The sequence below is a fragment of the Pipistrellus hanaki genome (assembly GCF_964339955.1).
Source record: "Pipistrellus hanaki genome assembly, chromosome: 3".
Classification (NCBI taxonomy): Eukaryota; Metazoa; Chordata; class Mammalia; order Chiroptera; family Vespertilionidae; genus Pipistrellus; species Pipistrellus hanaki.
In genome coordinates, this window is record NC_140505.1 from 109961942 (window position 1) to 109983176 (window position 21235).

General features: G+C 42.4%; 1 protein-coding gene across 1 annotated transcript in view; it reads right to left on the minus strand.

Moving 5' to 3' along the window:
• Nucleotides 1-651: 651 nt before the first annotated feature.
• Nucleotides 652-21235, minus strand: part of MRPL42 (mitochondrial ribosomal protein L42) — a 102376-nt gene continuing 81792 nt past the window's right edge. The window contains exon 7 of the transcript XR_014794739.1: nt 652-2848. The gene's annotated coding sequence lies outside the window, so the exon portion shown is untranslated. The remainder of the gene's footprint in view (nt 2849-21235) is intronic.

Below are 21235 nucleotides of genomic sequence, written 5' to 3' on the forward strand. Positions count from 1 at the left end.
CTCAAGGCTGTGACCAGTTGCAGCAGAGTGGTGGCTGCCGCTTGGGAAGGTGCAGGCACCACAGCCCTCACCATCCTCTGTGGTCTCCCCAACACCGAGCACTCCTTGCCATGGGCTGTCACCCTTGCATTGTTGTTTTCCCTAGGTGGGGAAGTCTCTACCAGAAGCGAGGAAATAAAAGATAGATCCAAAGACTGCATATTTCAAGACAAATGGAAAGAAGTTATTTCTCTGCGGAAGTGAAGCATACTTAATAGGCAAGTGTGGCCGGGTTCTCCCACCTGACCTATTTCACTTTTTTATACTCTGGCCCGCAGGCTCCATGTAATACTTCTCTACAGAAAAAATGTTCTGGAGGCACAGATTCAGGGGTTAATTGCAACCTGAAGCCTGACTCTGAGTTCCCAGGGGCCTGTTGATCTCAGATGAGGTCCTAAGGGTGGGTGCTTTCCATTAACGTACTGAGAGATGAAGTTCTGCCTGCAGCATTGTACGGGATTCTCTTTTTTGGAACTGGTCTATCTAGACCTGGGGTGGGAAACTGTTTTCTGTCAAGGGCCACTTGGATATGCATAACATCATTCCCAGGCCATGCAAAATTATCAAATTAGCTTGCGATGTATAGTCAAACATTTCATTAACTCACCCCTAATATGATGGCTGGAATGGCTTCTCTTTGGTAAGGCCTGTGATGTTAGCTGGTATTGATGATGATACTACTTGCCACTGCTTTTCCAGGTTTGCTTCGGTCAGTCTGGGGCGCAGAAGTCTCTTTGTGATAAGTTTTAAAAAGAATGGCTAGCAGCAGTAAGGTGTTTGAAACACAGATGCATATTTCAGTGCATGTCACCACAGAGTGGGAAATTCACCATTGCTTATGTAACGTTTGTAGAGCTCAAGCCATGGGAGGTTGTTGTACCTAGCTTTCAGCTCGTCATTGTTTTGTAGCTGAATGATTTCGTGTTGTGGGTTATTAGACACATCAGTTGGTTCCACATTGAACAATGTAGCAAAGATGTTCAATCCCATTTGTTTACTTTTCACATCCTTGAATCTTTCCTTAAATGCCTCAGTTGGTTTCACACATTTGTTCTTCTAGAGTGGGGAATGCACCGAGTTACTCCTTTCGAGTTGCACTTTCCTCAGCCTTAATTTAGCTTCAAATGACCTCAACGTTTGAAAGCACGGAGCTGAGAAGCTGGTTGGGGCCTTAAATCTTGATGTTCAGCTCTGAGAGGTTCTTGGTAATGTCCACCAGGAACGCTGATCACACAGCCACCTGCTATCACTGAGTTCCCTGGCAGGTTTCCCCTTCATCTCCATGAACTGCTTGACTTCATCCCATCTCATGAGCATGTCCCCGGGACTCAGCCGCTCCACTTCACAGTGATAAACAGGATCACCGTACTCAGACTCAAGATCATTCAGCAACTCCTTAAACGGGTGGCTGATGAACCCTCTGCTTTTGACAAAATTTATGCATGGCACTACTGTTGCCATCACATTGTTGAGCCGCAACGACTGTGCACAGAGACTTTCTTGGTGTGTGTTGCAGTGGCATACAATTTAATTACTGGAATCAAAACTGAGATGATTCAGTTCTTTCTTGACAAATAGCAATTAACCCTTTTTGCTAGCCAATCATGGCTGGAGTTCCATCTGTAGGAAAGCCACTTAACTTCAAATGTTAGCTCCAATTTTTTCATTGATAAAACAAGTCTCTCAAATCCTGTCCTCTTGTACTGCCATGCGTGGCTTCCAGTGACAGCAGCTCCTCTCACATGTCAAACTCTGCAGTTATCCCACGAATGAAAACAGCCAGTTGGGCAGTATTTGTTATGCCTGTTGTCTCATCACAAGCCAGAGAGAAAAATTGGAATTCTCCTGCAGAATCCTTCAGTGTTTTTTTCAATATCTTGTGCTACGTCTGTAATCTGATCTGAGATGGTTCTCTGAGAAAACGAACACTCTGAACAATTTTACTTTGTCTGGTGCTAATAGCTCAGCAGCAGCCACCATGCACCCTTTCACAAACTCTCCGTCTACATGAGGCCTCAGCTTCTTTGCCATTAGCTAGCTCACTACATAACACATCTTAATAAGTTTATCTCTATCACAACGGGGCCTAATGAAAGCAGGATTCCAACCTCCGCTAAAGAGCACTGGTTTCATCCAGATGCATTTAGCCTCCCAATTCACTGGGTTTAGCATGTTTTGAGCTGCAGTGATGCTCCATATCGGCTATTTGCGTTATTGCTAAAATATCGCCACAAACTAGGCACACGGGTTTGCCTTTGATTTCAACAAAAAAATAATAATCTTTTGTTCATTTCTCTTGGAAAGATCAAACACGCTGCATCAAGTTTTCTTTTCTTTGTAGTCACCGTTTGTAGGATGTCACACCACTTAAGTTTTAATAACGATCCAGTGTGTTTGTCACAAGTGATGCAATTATTTTGCTTTGATTGCTGTTCTAATCCTGCATCTTGAATGTGAACATATCCAACAACAATCATATAATTGACTCCTGAGGTTTTTTTTCTGTGTACTGTAGTTTCATTAATCTTTATCTGAGATTCAGTTTTTGTGAGGATCGTTGATCATGGATGTATGGATAAGGGTTGGACTGAAGTTATCATCTGTGTCAACAAAAAGTCAACAACGTCGTTGACAATCATTTTAGGCAAGGTCATCAATTTTCCAAGGATTCATCTCATCACATCTCCTCTCATCGTCACCAGACTGCTGTAGTTTTGCCACTGTAGTTTTTCAGTGTGTGTACTCCCAGCCTGTCTGGCACTGACTGTCTTCTGAGTTTATTACCACCAAACCAGCACTGCACAAAATGCTAAAGGGACATTGTAAGAAGAAATAGAGAGAGAAATAAAGAGATAGTGAGGAACACAAGCATAAAGAATGAAAATGGCACACTAGCTGATTTTTCTCAGTGGATAGTGGGTCAGCCCACAGACTGAAAGGTCCTGGGTTCGATACAGGTCAAGGGCAAGTACCTTAGTCACAGGCTCATTCCCGAGCTCTTGGTGGGAGGTGTGCTGGAGGCAACCAATCAATGTAACTCTCTCGCATCAATGTTTCTCTCTCTCCCTCCTTTCTCCTCTCTCTAAAAACCAATGGAAAAATATCCTGGGTGAGGATTAACAACAACAACAAAAGGATAAAAATGGCAACAAATAAGAAATCATCAAGAAGAACACTAAATGGAAATGACTTAAATGCTCCAATCAAAATACTTAGTATAGCTGAATGAAAAAGAAAACATGGGAGAATCCAAGATGGTGGCATAGGTAAACACCTAACTGCAGCCTCACACAACAATTTCAATAAAATACAACTAAAATACAAAATGAACATTACCCAGAACTACAGGAAAGTCAACTGACTGGAAATTCTACAACGAGAAGGAAAGAGAAAAACAGAAGGAAAATCAGAGGAGCTGCAAAAGCTTAAGGTACGGAGACATGTTGCGTGCCTGGAGAGGACGGAGCCAGAGAGGAGGGGGAGGCTGAGTGCCTGGCTAGCGTTCCCTAGTGGAAAGGAGATAAAGCTCCAGACTGTGCTGAACCCCAGATCCGACAGCACTGAACCCCAATTCTGGGCGAGACCCTGAGGACCCAGACATATAAGGAAGGGGTCTGGGTTGTAAGGTGGAACCTCAGGGGAGCAGCAAAAGGCAGTCCCAGAGGCGGGCACATTACGCACAGAGGACAGACTGTTGACTCTGCTGCTAGATTGCCCTAGCGGGAAGGAGACAAAAGCTCTGGACTGTGCTGAACCCCAGTTCCGACTGCACTGAACCCCAGTTCTAGGCCAGACCCTGGGTACCCAGGCTCATACAGAGGGAGCCTGGGCTGTAAGGCAGAATCTCAGAGGAGCGGCGAAAGAAAGTCCCGGGGGCGCGCACATTGCACTCAGAGAATGGGCGGTTGACTGTGCCGCTGGATTGCCCTAACAGGAAGGAGACAAAAGCTCCAGACTGCTCTGAACCCCACTTCCAACCCCACTTCCAACTGAACTGAACCCCAGTTTCGGGCTCATAGGGGGAGAGCCTAGACTGTTTGGTAGCAGGTGAAACTCGAGGGCACCTTTCTCTCAGAGGTGCTTGCAGCGAGTACCGAAGGACACTGAGGAATACTGAGACTCAGGAGTCTCATAGGGCATGGCTGACGGAAGCCAAGGCTTTAGGCTCCACCCTGAAACTCTGCCCCATCCAAGCTGAACACAGAGACTTTTAAAGCTACCAACTCAGGGAAGCTGTGAAAATGCCGAGACAAAGAAACAGATCACAAATGAAAGAAATGGAGGACAAAAAGCAACTGGATATAGAGTTCAAAACCATGCTTATAAGGTTTTTCAAGAATTTCCTAGAAAAGGCTGATAAAATAAACAAGACCTATGAGGATATGAAAAGGGATCAATAAGAAATAAAGAATACATTGTCTGAAATAAAAAATATTATACAGAGTCCTAAAAACAGAATGGAAGATCGCAAGAGCCAAGTCAAAGATTTGGAACATAAAGAGCCAGAAGACACTCCGCAGAAGCAAGAAGACAAGAGAATCCAGAAAGTTGAAGATAATGTAAGAAACCTCTGGGACAACTTCAAGCGAACCAACATCAGAATTATGGGGGTCCCAGAAGAAGAGAGAGAGCAAGATATCGAAAACATACTGAAACAAATAGTGACAGAAAACTTCCCCCACCTGGTGAAAAAATTAAACTTACAAGTCCAGGAAACGCACAGAACCCCAAACAAAAGAAATCCAAAGAGGACCACACCAAGACAAATCATAATTAAAATTCCAAGAGCAAAGACAAAGAGAGAATATTAAAAGCAGAAAGAGAGAAACAGGTAATTACCTATAAAGGAGCACCCATACGATTGTTATCTGATTTCTCAACAGAAACCATGCAGGCCAGACGGGAATGGCAAAAAATATTCAAGGTGATGAATAGCAAGAACCTACAGCCAAAAATAATCTACCCAGCAAAGCTATCACTCAGAATCGAAGGTCAGATAAAGAGCTTCACTAATAAAAAAAAAAGCTAAAGGTGTTCATCACCATCAAACCAGAATTATATGAATTGCTGAAAGGGGGTTTTTTCTGAAGAGAAAGAAAATAAAAATAAAAATTATGAACAACAAATACGTAACTATCAACAAGTGAATCTAAAAACCAAGGGTATTTAAAAAAATCTGATGAACAATATTAACTGGTGAATATAATAGAATCAGAGGTATGGAAGGGGAGTGAACTGACGATTCTCAGGGAAAAGGGGAGTGGGGGGTGTGGGAAGAGACTGAACATAAACTGTGCACCTATTGATGAGGACAATGGGGGGTGGGGAAAGGGCACAGGGTGGGGTGGGAACCTGGTGGAGGGGAGCAATGGAAGGGGGAAAAAATGAGGAACATTTGTAATAATATGAACAATAAAGATTTATTAAAAAAAATAAAATAAAGAAAGAAAGGAAAGAAAGGAAAGAAGGAAGGAAGGAAGGAAGGAAGGAAGAAAGGAAGGAAGGAAGGAAGGAAGGAAGGAGGGAAGGAAGGAAGGAAGGAAGGAAGAAAGAAAGAAAAAAAAACATGACCCATATAAATATGCTGTCTACAAGAAACCCACTTCAGAACGAATGGCACACTCGGGATGAGAATGAAGGGATGGAAAACATTTTTTCATGTAAATGGAAATGAAAAAGGACAGGGGTAGCAATACTCATATTTGACAAAATAGACTTCAAAATGAAGGCTATAACAAGAGACAATGAGGACACTTCATAATACTGAAGGGATTGATACAATAATATGATATGACCATGATAAACATATATTCCCCCATACAGTCGGGGAATTTAAACACCACCAGACAGATATTCTAGACCAGTGGTCGGCAAACTCATTAGTCAACAGAGCCAAATATCAACAGTACAACAATTGAAATTTCTTTTGAGAACTAAATTTTTAAAATTTAAACTTCTTCTAATACCACTTCTTCAAAATAGACTCACCCAGGCCGTGGAATTTTGTGGAAGAGCGACACTCAAGGGGCCAAAGAGCCGCATGTGGCTCGCAAGCCTCAGTTTGCTGACCTCGGTTCTAGACAAACGAAATTAGCAAGGAAACAATGATCCTAAATAACACACTAGATAAAATGGATTTAATTGATATTTACAGAACATTTTACCCCAAGCTGCAGAATATATATTCTTTTCAAGTGCACGTTGATTATTCTCAAAGATAGACCACGTGTTAGGACACAAACTAAGTTTCTATAAATTCAAGACTGAAATCATATCAAGCATCTTTTCAGATCACAATGATTTGAAACTAGAGATCAACTACAATAAAAATACCCCAAAGCATTCAAACACATGAGGCTAAATAGCATGTTATTAAACAATGAATGGTCATTGAGATCAAAGAAATAAAAAACTTCCTGGAAACTTCCTGGAAAGATTGATGAACCTTTAGCTAGACAATCAAGAAACAAAGAGAGAGAACCCAAATAAATAGAATAGAAGTGAAAGCAGTGAAATAACAACTGACATCACAGAAATACAAAGGATTGTAAGAAAATACTTTGAACGACTATATGCCAACAAGTGGATGAAATGGACAAATTCCCAGAAAAATACAACCTTCCAAAACTGAATCAGAAAGAATCAGAAAACCTGAATAGACCAATAACAACTGATGAAATTGAAGCAGTAATAATAATTAAAAAAAAAAAAAACTTACAGAGAAAAAAAAAGCCTTGCCCTGGAGGGCTTCACAGGGATGTTTTATCAAATAAAGCACTAACATCTATCATCCTCAAACTATTCCAAAGACTCAAGAAGAAGAAACACTTCCAAGCTCTTTCTATCCTAATTCCAAAACCAGATAAAGAAACTATAATATGAGAAAGAGAATTATAGACCAATATCCCTGATGAAAATTAATATTTGACAAAGGAGGCAACAGCCTACAATGGAGTCAAGAGAGTCTCTTCAATAAATGGTGCTGGGAAAATTGGTCAGGTACATGGAAAAAAATGAAACTAAACCACCAACTTACACCATACACAAGAATAAACCCAAAATGAATAAAAGACTTAAATGTAAGTTGTAAAACCATAAAAATCATAGAAGAAAACATAAGCAGCAAAATATCAGAAATCTCACATAACACAATTTTCATTGATAGAACACTCGGAATAAGGGAAATAATAAAAATAAACAAATGGGCCCACATGAAAAAATAGCTCTGCACAGCAAAAGCTCTTGAAATGAAAAGGGAGAACTGTATGGGAGAATATATTTGCCAATGATACATCTAAAATCTATAAAGAACTCATACAACTTAAAGGAAGAAAAACAAATGGGTAGAGTACTTAAATAGACACTTCTCCAAACAGGACATACAAAAGGCCAAGAGACATATGAGAAAATGCTCAATGTCATTAATCATCAGAGAGAGGCAAATTAAGACTACAATGAGGTACCAACTCACATTTATCAGAATGGCTACCATCAATAAATCAACAAACAGTAAGTACTGGTAAGGATGTGGAAAAAAGGAAACCCTAGTACACTGTGGATGGACATGCAGACTGGGGTAACCACTATGGAAAACAGTATGGAATTTCATCAAAATATTAAAAATGGATCTACCATTTGACCCAGTGATCCCACTTCTAGAATATATCCTAAGAATCCTGAAACATCAATCAGAAAGGATGCATGCACCCCTATGTTCATAGCAGTGATATTTATTTATTTATTTGTTTGTTTGTTGTTTATTTTCCCCCACACCCCTTTTCTCTGCCTTTAATTACATGTTTCTCCCTCAGGCTCCCCAAACAGCAATGCTATTTATAATAGCTAAGATCTGGAAACAGCCCAAGTGCACATCGGTAGATGAGTGGATAAAAAGGATATGGTACATATACATATAAAGCTCTATAAAAGAAGGATATCTTTTTTTTTTTTAATATATTTTTATTGATTTTACACAGAGAGGAATTGAGAGGGACAGAGAGTTAGAAATGTCGATGAGAGAGAAACATCGACCAGCTGCCTCTTGCACACCCCCTACTGGGGATGTGCCTGCAACCAAGGTACATGCCCTTGACCGGAATCGAACCCGGGACCTTTCAGTCCGCAAGCCGACGCTCTATCCACTGAGCCAAACCGGTCCCGGCTAAAAGAAGGATATCTTACCCTTCAAGACAACATGGAGAGTTTTATGCTAAGAAAAATAAGGCAGGCAAAGAAAGACAAATATAATATGATCTCACATATATATGAGGAGTATAATGAACAAAATAAACTGACAAACAAAATAGAGCCAGACAACGGAAACATGCAACAGACTGATGATTCTTACAGGAAGTGGGAGAGCAGGAGGAGATTAACCAAAGAATTTATACACACACTAGAGGCCCAGTGCATGAAATTCATGCACGGGGAGGGAGGGGGCCCTCAGCCCAGCCTGCACTCTCTCCAATCCGGGACCCCTCAGGGGATGGGGCCTAAACTGGCAGTCGAAAATTCCTCTCAAAATCTGGGGCCACTGGCTCCTAACTAGTCACCTGTCTGCCTGCCTGATCACCCCTAACTGCCCCCTCCTGCCAGCCTGGTTACCCCCAATTGCCCCTAACTGCCCCCTCTCTGCCAGCCTGATAGCCCCTCACTACCTCCCTCCCCCAACCTGGTCGCCCCATGCAGCCTCCTGCTCAGTCGTTTGGTCGCCCCTCACTAACCCCCCTGCTGGCCTAGTCACCCCAAGCAGCCTGTTCAGTCGTCTGTTCGGTTGCGATGGCCACTTAGGCCTATAGATAGATAGATATTTAGATAGATGATAGATAGATAGATAGATAGATAGATAGATAGATAGATAGATGACAGATGATAGATATGCATAACCCATGGACACAGACAATAGGGCAATTAAGGCCTGGGTATGGGGTGGGAGTGCTGGGGAGGAGTTCGATGAAGAAGGGGAAGGGGACATCTATAAAACTTTCCACAATAAAAATACATTTTTTAAAAATTAAATTAAATTAAAATTAAAAATTTTGAATGAATGAATGCATCTACAAGTGAGAAACCTAAAACACTTTGACTACCTTCTTTCTGTCCTAGATCCCTTTAACTCTCATCTTCCCTTACTAGCTGTGTTTCTCAGCATAATCTATGGCTTAGCCTTCAGACTCTGGTCTGTCTACTACCAAGAGAAACTTGGCCCTCTTGGAACTTCTCCTTAATCTGCATGAGCCTGGCCTCACAACAATAGTACCTAGTAGACAGCATGTGAGAAACTAGCCTACTCAACAAACATTCATGAGTACTTAAAATGTACCTGGCCTTGTAGACAAATATAACTCAGCCCAATCCTAAGGAGATCTCAGTCTAGTGAAAGAGACAGCACCAGCAAAGTATTCTAACAAAGGGTAAAAATTCATGGAGGTGTGCACAGACTGGTTTTGCAAACTACTGGAAAACACTACAACCATCTTGGAAAACCCAGAAAGGCTTCATGGAAGAAGATAACTTGGTCAAGCTCCTTAGTTTCTCTGGATTCTTATTTTCTCCTGAAAATATTTGATTCAATAAGCTGTTATGTTTCCTTGTTCAAATCATCTTCTAAACTCTGTTCCATGATCTTGGAAAGGGCAATTGATGGTGTTATTAGGCCTAAGCCTGGGGAGCTTCTAGGTATGTTTGATTTTCCAGAGAAGTTCACAAAGTTCAGGGCCTGGTGTGATGATGTGGTAAGCAGAGCAGGCAGAAGAAACATCTATTAGTAAATAACAAACATCACTCCTGGCTTAGTCATGGAATTCTGAGAAGCAACAGCACCCAGTGAACCAACCTAGAGATTGGCAATCATGGGAGAGACTAACTTTATCTACAGGCATGTGACAGAGCTCTAGAAGGCAAACTTTATTTTAAATATATATATATGTATATGTATATGTATATATGTTTTTATTTATTTCCAGAGAAAGGGAGAGGGAGAGAGAGATAGAAATATCAATGATGAGATAATCATTGATTGGGTGCCTCCTACACACCTCCTACTAGGAATTGAGCCTGCTTCCCCGGGCATGTGCCCTTGGCTGGAATCAAAACCAGGACCCTTCAGTCCGAAGGCTGCCCCTCTATCCACTGAGCCAAACCAGCTGGGGCTAGATGGCAAACTTTAAACAGAATATACAGTATCCACCTCCTCAAGCCACAGGGCAATCTCCATATACATTCCATGTGGAAAGGCAGTTGATCACATGCACAGGCCTTTTCTGCTGTCCTTGTACCTTAAAATTATTATGACCATGTCCTACCATGAAAGAAAGCAGTATGATATCATCAGTGTGCCTTTAAATGATGGTTTTAATCTCTCTTCACTAATATGTTATAGCATATACCTGATTTTATTCTTTTTTTTTAAAATATATTTTATTGATTTTTTACAGAGAAGAAGGGAGAAAGATAGAGAGCTAGAAACGTCGATGAGAGAGAAACATCGACCAGCTGCCTCTTGCACACCCCTCACCAGGAATGTGCCCGCAACCAAGGTACATGCCCTTGACCGGAATCGAACCTGGGACCTTTCAGTCCGCAGACCGACGCTCTACCTCTGAGCCAAATCGGTTTCAGCCTGATTTTATTCTTATAACAACACTGAAGATGGTAGAAAAAAAAAAATACCTACTTTACATGTAAGTAAACTAAGCCAAAGTAGATTAAATAGGTTATTGTGTACTTGCAAATAAGTTGTCTTTAGGAAAACACTTTAGGATTTAATGTGAACAAAGACAAAATTTTAAGTAGAAGTATAGGTTGGAGGGTAAGTTTTTTTGGTTTTTTTTAATAGGTCATTCAAATTATTGCCAGTGTTATTTCAACAAATGTGGCTGAAACATTTTCAAAGGTTATTTACAATATTTAAACATAGGCTAGGGATAAAGAATTGGGGGAAAGTTGGTTTCTTTCCATTTTATTTTACAATACTCCCAATCAAGAAATCATTACATTTCAGTGTGTGCCAATAGTTCTAAAACAAACACTAAAATATTGTTTCTTATCCATAACCAAAAACAATCTATTTAGAAATACACAAACTGTGAACATCATGCTGGCAAATCCTACCATTTTCCTGCTAGTTTTCCCAATGTTTGCTGGGAAGGATATTTTTGTTGCAAGTTCCCCTCTATAATTCTCCCATTTAAAAAAAAAAAAACCTAAAAAAGATAAATTTGTCTGACAAAGTCATCAGGAAATCCTGTCTTTCTGAAAAAAATATTTTTTAACTCAAGGTGTATAATAATACAATACCTTCCACAACCACCAAGTTTCTCCTGCCACATGTTCATTGTCAAACAAATTAAATGTAATCTGTTGATTGTAGCCATTAAATGGGTATTAAAAGATGGCATAATAAATTAAAATGCTATAAATAAACAATAAGATATTCCTGATAGCACCTGGGAAATTAGAAGACAGTTGTAAAATGCCAACATCTCACACAAAGACCACCACAAAAGAATAAGTAACCAGGTATCAAAGCTCAATCAAGAAAAATTGGACAAGTTGTATAGACATTTTTCTATTAAATAGACTCCAGATTCAGAAGGCTTCACTGATTAATTTTAGCAAACAATTAACAAATAGCACCTATTTTGCATAAACTTTTCCAAAGAAATAGAAGTGGAAACCTTTTACAACTCATTTTAGAGGCCAACATTATCTCGATAGCAAAACCAGATAAGACAGAAAATTATAGACCAATAGATCTCATGAACATAGTCACAGAATATTAGTAAACTGAATTCAGATATATATAAAAAAGATGACCCACTTGGGTTAATTCCAGGAAAGCAAGAATGGCTCAACATTCAAAATCAATAAATAAAATTCACAATCTCAATAGACTAAAATAGTAGAATCATATAATCATCTCAATACATGTTTTTAAAAATTTTTATAAAATTAAACATCCATCATAAAAAATTTCAGCAAACTAGAAAACAAGGAGGAATCAAACAAAGAGACAAATCATGCTCATGGATGAGAAGAATCAATATTGTTAACATGTCTTTTTTTTTTTAATACATTTTTATTGATTTCAATGAAGAAGGGAGAGAGAGATTGAAACATTAATAATGAGAGTGAATCATTGATCGGCTGCCTCCTGCAGGCACCCTACTGAAGATCAAGCCCAAAACCCAGGCATGTGCCTCCAACCAGGAATCAAACTATGATCTCCTGGTTCACAGGTTGACACTCAACCACTGAGCTACACCCATTGGGCAGATTCAACACGGTCTGAAATAAAACTTGAATATTCTTTTATTTTTGTTGTAGAAACTAACAAACTGGTTCTAAAATTATTTGGAAATGCAAAGAACCTACCTAGAAATGATTATTTAAAAACAATAACAAAGTTGCAAGATTCACTCTATCTGATTTTAATATTTATTCTAAAGCTACAGTAATAAAGACAATGTAGTACTGGTCTAAAGATAAACATATAGATTAAGAAAACAGACTAGGGAATCAAAAAATATAATCAACTGATTTTCAACAAAAGTGCTCAGGTAATTCACTGGATAAAGAATAGTTTTTCAACAAATGGTTCTTGAACAATTTTACATCCATAACGAAAGAATGAATTTTGGCCTTACTTCATACCATACACAAAAATTAACTTGAAATGTACAGTGGACATAAATGTAAGAGACAAAACTATAAAACTTCTGAGAAAACATAGGAGAAATCTAACTTGGATTAGGCAAAGATTTCTTATAGGACACAAACATCACAAAATCACAAACCATAAAAGAAAATGTTGATACATTGGACTTTATAAAAATTAAAATTTTCTGCTCTTCAAAAGATAAAGTGTTATTTAAAAAAATAATGTTAAGAAAATGGGGGGAGGAGATAGACTTGGAAAACTAGAAAATTCTATATCTAATAAGGAACTTGTATTCAGAATACTTATAAAGAACATTTACAGTTCAATAAGATTATTAAAAAATCCAACTTAAAGAAGGTCAAAATATTTAAACAGATACTTTCACTGAAGTATATATATATATATGTATAGCAAAATAATGCATTAAAAGATGCTAACTTGAATTTAGGGGAATATAACTTAAAACATGAGAAGATACCATTGCACACCCACTAAAATATCTGAAACTGAAAAGACTGACATTACCAAACATTGGTGAGTATATGTATCAACAGAAATTCCCAGATTGCTGGTGAGAATGGAAAATGGTAAAACCACTTTAAAACAGATTGGCAGTTTCTTATCAAGGTAAACATACACTTATTATATGATCCAGCAATTACACTCTGGTATTTGTGTAAAAAATGAACTTACATATCTATAAACAAGACCTGTACATGAATGTTTACAAACATTTTATTTAAAACTAGAAGCCCAGTACATGGAATTCATGCACTGGGGGTGTGTTCCTCAGACCAGCCTATAATCTCCCCAATGTGGGATCTTTCTCACAATCCAGGACTGCTAGCTCCTAACCACTAGCCTGCCTGATTGCCTCTAACCGCTCCCCTGCCAGCCTGATTGACACCTAACTGCTCCCCTGCTGGCCTGATCACACACCCAACTGCCCTCCCCTGCAGGCCTGGCCCCCCCTCAACTGCCCTTCCCTGCAGGCCTGGTTGCCCCCAACTGTCCTCTCCTGCCAGTCATCTTATGACAATGTGGGGGTAGCCATCTTGTGATGACATGGGGTGGTCATCTTGTGGTGTGAGGATCAATTTGCATATCATTTCTTTATTACATAGGATAACTAAGAATTGAAAACAGCTCAAATGTTCACCAATAGGTGAACAGATAAACAAATTGTGCTACACCCAGACCATAGAATAATACTCAGAAGAAAAAAAATAAATAAATAAATAACTACTGACACATGCAACAGTATGAGTTAGTCTTAAAAGAAATATGTTAAGTATGAGAAGCCAGACACAAAAGGCTACACATTATACTAGTAGAATTCCATTTATGTGACTTTCTGGGAAACAGATCAAGTGCCAGGAAATAGGGAAGGGTGAAGAGAAAGGCTGCAAAGGAGCATGATGGGATTCTTGGAGTTGATAAAAATGGTTTATATCTTGATTAAGGCAGCAGTTACATGACTGTATACAATCAACAAAATATTGAATTAGACACATTGAAAGGATAAATTTTATTTATGTAAATTATTCCCCAATAAACCTGACTGTTTAAAAAGTAAAACTGAAAAAAAACTATCTTGGAAAAGGACATAATAGAAGGAGGGAAAGCTAAGGAGTCAGTGTACATGGAAGACTCTACTACTGAATAACTTTCCTTCCAACTTACCTATATTTGGCATTTGTATGGTGCTCACTCTGGGAAGACAGAAAAGGGATGTAATGGTTTTTTGTTTTGTTTTTTAAATCCGTAGAGCTAAAAGGTCTAGGCATACCTCCCCATCTTAATTAAAGTTTTCAAGAAAAAGAATAGTTCAGGTTTAGTGAAATTACAGATAGGAAAAGTTGCTAACTTACCTTAATATTAAAAACAGGTTTAAAATAACACTCCTACCAGATCATAAATGTTCTCACCACAAGAAATAAATGATAGTTATGTTCTCTGACAGAGCTGTTAGCTAATGCTATAGTGATTAATCATGTTGCAATATACATATAATGTGTAAAATTATACACCTTAAATGTACACAATGTGCTGTGTCAATTATATTTCAATTAAAAAAAAACTAAAAATAAAAATGCATAAATAAATAATAAAGTAGCACTGCTCTATTTCCCCAGAGGGGATGAAGGTAATTTATACACATTCACTGTAGCTTTGTCGGTGGATAGAAATGCAGGAAGAGCAAGGTGCTGTGGACTGAACAGTTTCAGCCTAGAGAGAGACATGGCTGGATTTACATATTGGAGAGATCTCTCTGGAAGTCATGAGAAAAGTGAATTCGATCAGGGTAAACTGAGATAGACATTGTTGTTGGAATTATCCCTTGACAAATTATGATAAAGGGCAACTAGAGGTAATAGAATCAGAGGTGGCAACTCAGTGGGGCCTGGCCATTGGTTGAACATGAGAGTTGAGAGAAAAAGTAAGGTTAGAGTTTCTTCTAACTTGGTGAGGAGTGTTCTTACACTAAAGGAACCTACAAAGAAAGGCAAGAGGGCATTCTTGGAAAGAGGAAGTGTTCCTGTGTGACTCTTGTCCATGTTCTCTGTGCATTTCACCTTGGCCTTTTCCATAAGCTCTTTCTTCTCTGCCACAGGTAGGATTGAGAGCCCTTCCTCTATATTCTTACATTATATTAAACTAGAGACCCAGTGTATGAAATTCATGTATGGATAGGGTCCCTAGGCTTGGCCAGTGATCAGGACTGATCATGGCCTTCCAGACTTCAGCCAGGGTCTTCCTTCTAGCTGATCAGGGCCTTTCAGACTTCAGCCAAAGCCTTCCTTCATTCTGTGCCACCCCCTGGTGGTCAGTGCACGTCATAGCAAGTGATAGAACTCCCAGTTTCCCAGTTGAACTCCTGTGGGGACACTTTGCATTAGCCTCTTATACATATAGACTAGAGGCCCAGTGCATGAAAATTCATGCACTGGAAGGGTGGTCCTTCAGCCCAGCCTGCCCCCTCTCACAGTCTGAGAGCTCTCAGGGGTGGGAGGCAACCCAGAAATCAGGGGAAGGCAATGCCTCATCACACCTCTGCTGCTGCTACTTCCAGCAGCGAAAGCCTCAGCCAGCCCTGGTTACCTGAGCCTCAGGTGGCCCTGGGCGGCTGGGCAGCCACCATTGAGGCTTGCCTGTGCCTTGGGCCAGCCCTGAGCAGCTGGGGGGCTGGGGGTACTGGGGGACTCCAGAGGCAGGTGTGCGGAGCGGGAGGGCCCAGCCTTGCTGCGTGCCTGCTGCCCCGGCGGGGCTGAGGGGACTGGGCACCACTATCTTGTGGCTGTGGGTGCTGCCATCTTTGAGGACAGGGCAGTCAATTAGCATATTCCCTCCTTATTAGATAGGATAGTTAATAAAAATAATAAAGGAGATGACTTGGGGTGGTGAACACACAATCATATATACAGGTCATGTAGAATTGTACACCTGAGACCTATATAGTTTTATTAACCAAGGGCACTCCAATAAATTCAATAATAATAATAATGATAAAGTACCTATTTTATGTCCATCTTTCCAACTTAACTATGAGCTACCAAGGACAGGACCTGTATCTTCTCCATTTTTTATCACGTCCAAACTTTTTATGATGGCTTACCAGGCATACACAACCTCACTCTTGTGTCCCCCTCCTCTCCACTAAGCTCCTCTTCTCTCACCTCCTGACTTCATATTGCTAGTCTCTCCACCTAGAATGTTCTTCCTCCCCACAATCCCTCCCATACTTGAAAATCTCTTACTCACTTTTTAGGTCTCAGCTAAGCCATCATTTCCCTTAGGAAATCTCCAATAACCCTCCAAACCTGGTAGGGGGGCCCCTCCTGAATGTTCCCACACACCTTTACCTAATACCAACCTATCATAATTGTTTGTTTTCCCCATTAGCCTGTATATTCCATAAAATCAAAGACTATATGTCTTATTCACTAGAGTAGCTAGAGTAGTATTATTATTATATCATAACATTGTACAATACATATTATAACATCTGCACTAATAAAAGAGAAACATGCAAATTGACTGTTCCTCCGCTGTGCCCATCAGCCAATCAGGAGTGAGTATGCAAATTAACCCAACAAAGATGGCAGCAACCATGAAGCTGGAGCAAGCAGGAGGCTTGGGTTGCCCCCAGTGAAGGAGGAAGCCAAGCTTCCCACCTGCCCTGGCCTCTGCTCAAGGAGAGGCTGGGAGCCTGGGTCACCAGGGGGATGGCTAGCCTGAAAATAGTCCTCAGCCCCTTACCCAAGCTGGCCACACACCCCTGGAGTAAGAGTCCCTGCTGGGGGGGTGGGGGAGAGTGGCCAGCTTGGAAACAGCCCTCAACCCCTCACCCAGTCTGGCCATGCCCCTCAGCAGGGACTCTTACCCCATGGGGGCGTGGCTGGCCTGCAAACCAGGCTGCCCCACGCCCCAAGGAAACCCCCACCCTGATCTGGGACACCCTTCAGGGCAAACCAGCTGGTCCTCACCAGTGCACCAGGCCTCTATCTATACTAATAAAAGGGTAATATGCTAATTAGACTGGGAGACCTTCTAGGAGACTTTTCAGACATTCTTCTGGACAAAGCCATGGTGGCAGGCCAAGGTAAAGGCGGTTACAGATCAAGAGTGGAGGGCAGTTGTGGTTGATCAGGCCAGAATGGGATGGCAGTTGTGGGTGATCAGGCAGTGGGGGGAGGGGGGGCATTGGGGGTGATCAGATCATCGAGGTGGGAACAGTTAGGGGTGAGCAGACCAGCAGGAAAGGGCAGTTGGGAGGGACCAAGCCTGCAGGGGAGGGCAGTTAGGGGTCACCAGGCCTGCAGGTGACTGGATCTGTAGGGAAGGGCAATTGGGGCGGGACGCAGGCCTGCAGGGGAGAGCAGTGGGGGAGACCAGGCCTGCAGGGGAGGGTAGTTAGGGGTGACCAGGCCTACAGGGGAGGGCAGTTAGGGGCAAACAGGCTGGCAGGGGAGCAGTTAGGCATCAATCAGGCTGGCATGAGAGTGGTTAAGGGATGATCAGGTGGCAGGCAGAAGTGGTTAGGAGTAATCAGGAAAGCAGGCAGGCAAGCAGTTGGGAGCCAGCAGTCCTGGATTGTGAGAGGGGTCCCATCTTGGAGAGGGTGCAGGCTGGGCTGAGGGAATTTCGTGCACCGGGCCTCTAGTAATATATAATGTAATACTATGATATATTATGTTGTTGATAACATTAATAATAATAATAATAATAATAATAATAATAATAATATTGGCTAATGTTTATTAGGTACTTACTATATACCAAGCATCCTTCCTGGTGTTTCTGGTGGGGTTTTTTTTTCTCAATGTTTTGATGAATTAATTCAGACTTTATAGCAACCCTCCAAGGTAGGCCCTATTATTATCATACCAAAGGCCCAGGAATGAAATTCCTGCACAGGGGAGGGGTTGGGAGGGATGGTCCCTCAGCCTGGCCTGTACCCTCTCACAATCTGGGACCCCTTGAGGGATATCTGACTGCTGGTTTAGGTCCGAGCAGGGATTGGGCCTAAACTGGTAGTTGGACCTCCCTCTTACAATCTGGGACCGCTGCCTCCTATCCACTTACCCGCCTGCCTCCCTGATCACACCTAACTGCTTGCCTGCCTGCCTGATTGCCCCTAACCACTTGCCTATCTGCCTGATCATGCCTAACCATTCTACCTGATCACCTTTAACCACTTGCCTGCCTGTCTGATTGCTCCTAACCACTTGTCTGCCTGCCTGATTATCCCTAACTACCTCTGACTTCTAAGAAGAGTACTTATAAAAAAAAAAACAATAACAGCTATCTGCTGTGTGCTCTCTAGTTCCCAGTTTATATACCCATCAGAGAAATGATGTTCCATCTGTGTTTACAGAATTGATTTGAGGTGAGGAGGTTGCACTTGAGCTGGCAGCTTATATGCAGCAGAGAAGAGAGGGCAGACCAGGCAAAGCTCACATAAACACCAAGCACCCATAGCAGGCTGGGTGCTGGGACAAGGGCAAAAACACTCTCTACATGCTGCTCGGAGGCCCTAGCTCCCTCTTCCTGATTCCTTTATCAAACCCTTGTAGTCTTGTGACATGGGGACCCTCCTGCTCCCTTCTAAAATAACTCCACACCCCATTCTCACCCTGCCTTATAGGCTCTCTCCTGTGTGCATGTTGTGTACACTGACAATTTTTATGGATAGCTGCTAAGCCAAAGACACACACTGTGAATAACGGAGGTGGCCCAATGGGGCTGTTCACTTTGCATTGAAGCGTCCCCAAGGAGCTACTCAGGGTTGAGGGAGTCGGGCAGCAGTGCTGCTCAGCCTGGACTGCACAGTGGCAATACCTTACAGTTTTTTTAGATGCTGATGCCTAGCGTGCCCCCTCAAATTAATTAATCAGGATCCCTGGGGTGGGCCCCAAGCACTGGTGCTTTTAAGTTCCCAGGGAGTTCACTGGCTGAGACCCACTGCAGAGGAACTCCATCTCACTCTCTCTGCCTTTGTCTCCCTGCACTAGTTTTAGAACAGTGTATGCTTTCCAGGTGAGCCCTGGAGAGCAAGCAAGGACAGGGAGGCCTGACTTTCAGGAAGCCTTGTGGACATGAGTCAGCCCTTTGTGGCTGGCCCAGCTGCAGGCTTGTGCTTCTGGGCATCATTACCTGGTTGGTCTGGATTCTGAAGAGGAAGTGGTACCTCTCCACTGTCTCCTGAAGGAACAGGACGGCAGTGAGAATTGGATCTCTGTCCTCGGGGCTGCATCTGTCCTTTTCTGAGAAACACCTAGAGATTTCTACTCCTTAAGAGATATCTAAATGTCCTTTGCAGACTGGAAACTCAATCCCCAGGGAATATGGGGTGCAGTGATCTACCCACCCCTTCCTCACACTCAGATTCCCCAGTGCCAATTTCAGAGGATCCAAGGTGTGTGCTTGTTAAGGCAGATGGCACTGTCCTTACAAATCCCTTGATCTGGCTTTTAGCAATAGTGGTCTTTGATCTGAGGTATCCCTCCCCACCCCCGCCCTGCCCTATACTTCTCTGGTTCCTTCTCCAAATTGAATTCACAGCAGAGAGGAAATATGCCGGGGCTGACCGGCAGACCCTGAGCGACGGATGAACAGATTGCTCTCACACGTTTCTGTGAAAGAGAGGGCTAAGGAACTACTTGGCTATCATCACCAAGTAGCTCTGTTTGCCTGCCTCCTTTGGCTTTTATTGTCATAACAGCTTGAACTAAAATTAACCTCTAGATACAATCAGCAGGGTAAGCATCCTTGACAAAGCACATGCTTCTACAAGGTCTGGTTTAAAAGACTAAACATAGAGATTTTAGCCAAACACCCCAATCCCTGTTGGGGGGATTGGACTTGTTTGGAAAAGTCAAGGTAGGGGCTGCTGCCTTCAGCAAGTACCCTCAGAGGCCCCCGACCTTTCAGAGAATCCTCCTTACAGACATTCAACCGCGTCCTGTGCTTCCCCACCCGAACAAGCAGGAAACAATAGATAAAGGCATCAGACACAATAGCCTGCACAAAAAATAGAGGAGTTGTTATCACTAGTATTATCACCACTAGTAGTATTGTGGCTAACATTTATTGCGAATGGCCCAGGTTCTCAGCACTGTGTGCTAAGCACTCTCCAGGCATCTGGCATTTTTTCTGTCACCCAATCCTCTGAGGCAGGAAATACCACCATTTACAGAGAATAAAGGGAAAGCCACACAGTAAAGCAATGCTTTGACTCTTGGCCAGCCCTGCTTACCTAAGCCTCAGGAAGCTCTGGGCGACTGGGCAGCTGCCATCTGAGGCTTGCCTGTGCCTCAGGCTGGCCCTAGGCAGTTGGGGGGCTGAGATGACTGGGAGACACCAGAGGCAGGCATGTGGAGCGGCTGGACCCTGCCCAGCGGGACTGAGGGGACTGGGCTCTGCCATTTTGTGGCTATGGGTGCCTCCACCCTTGAGAGTGTAGCAGTCAATTACTATATACCTTCCTTATTGGCAGTGGGCACCACCGTCTTTGTGAGAGTTTGATGGTCAATTAGCATACTCTCTCTTTATTAGATAGGATGAATGTTTCCTAAGTGAAGTTTGATTAGAGCAAGCAGGTGTAGGGGAGGGCTTTGAGTCTAGGCTCACACACAGTCCTGCTACCTGGGAAGAGTTCTAAGCCATTTAGTCCCCACCCTCCCTGCCCAGGACCCCTGTCACCTTCCACCGGAGAGGCAGCCAGATTGCCTTGATGAGGGGGCTTGTGTGTGCCTCTGTCCTCTGCCTCTGGCTTGCACAGAGTGTGGGAGGCAAAGGTTGGATGCACACCCCTCGGTGCTCCCGTCAGGACAAGGTGGCAGCTGTCCCCACCCCAGGCTGGCAGCATTACAGCGGGCGGCTTTTCAGGAAACTCTGGCCCCCCGATCCAGGCACTAAGTGTGTCCTGGGTGGAGGCTGCATTTCCTTGAGGTGCCAGGGGCCACGGGCCTGTGGGAAGGGGAGACTGACTCCCCACCCTATGCAGGGCCCCACATTTCCCTTTTGCACCAG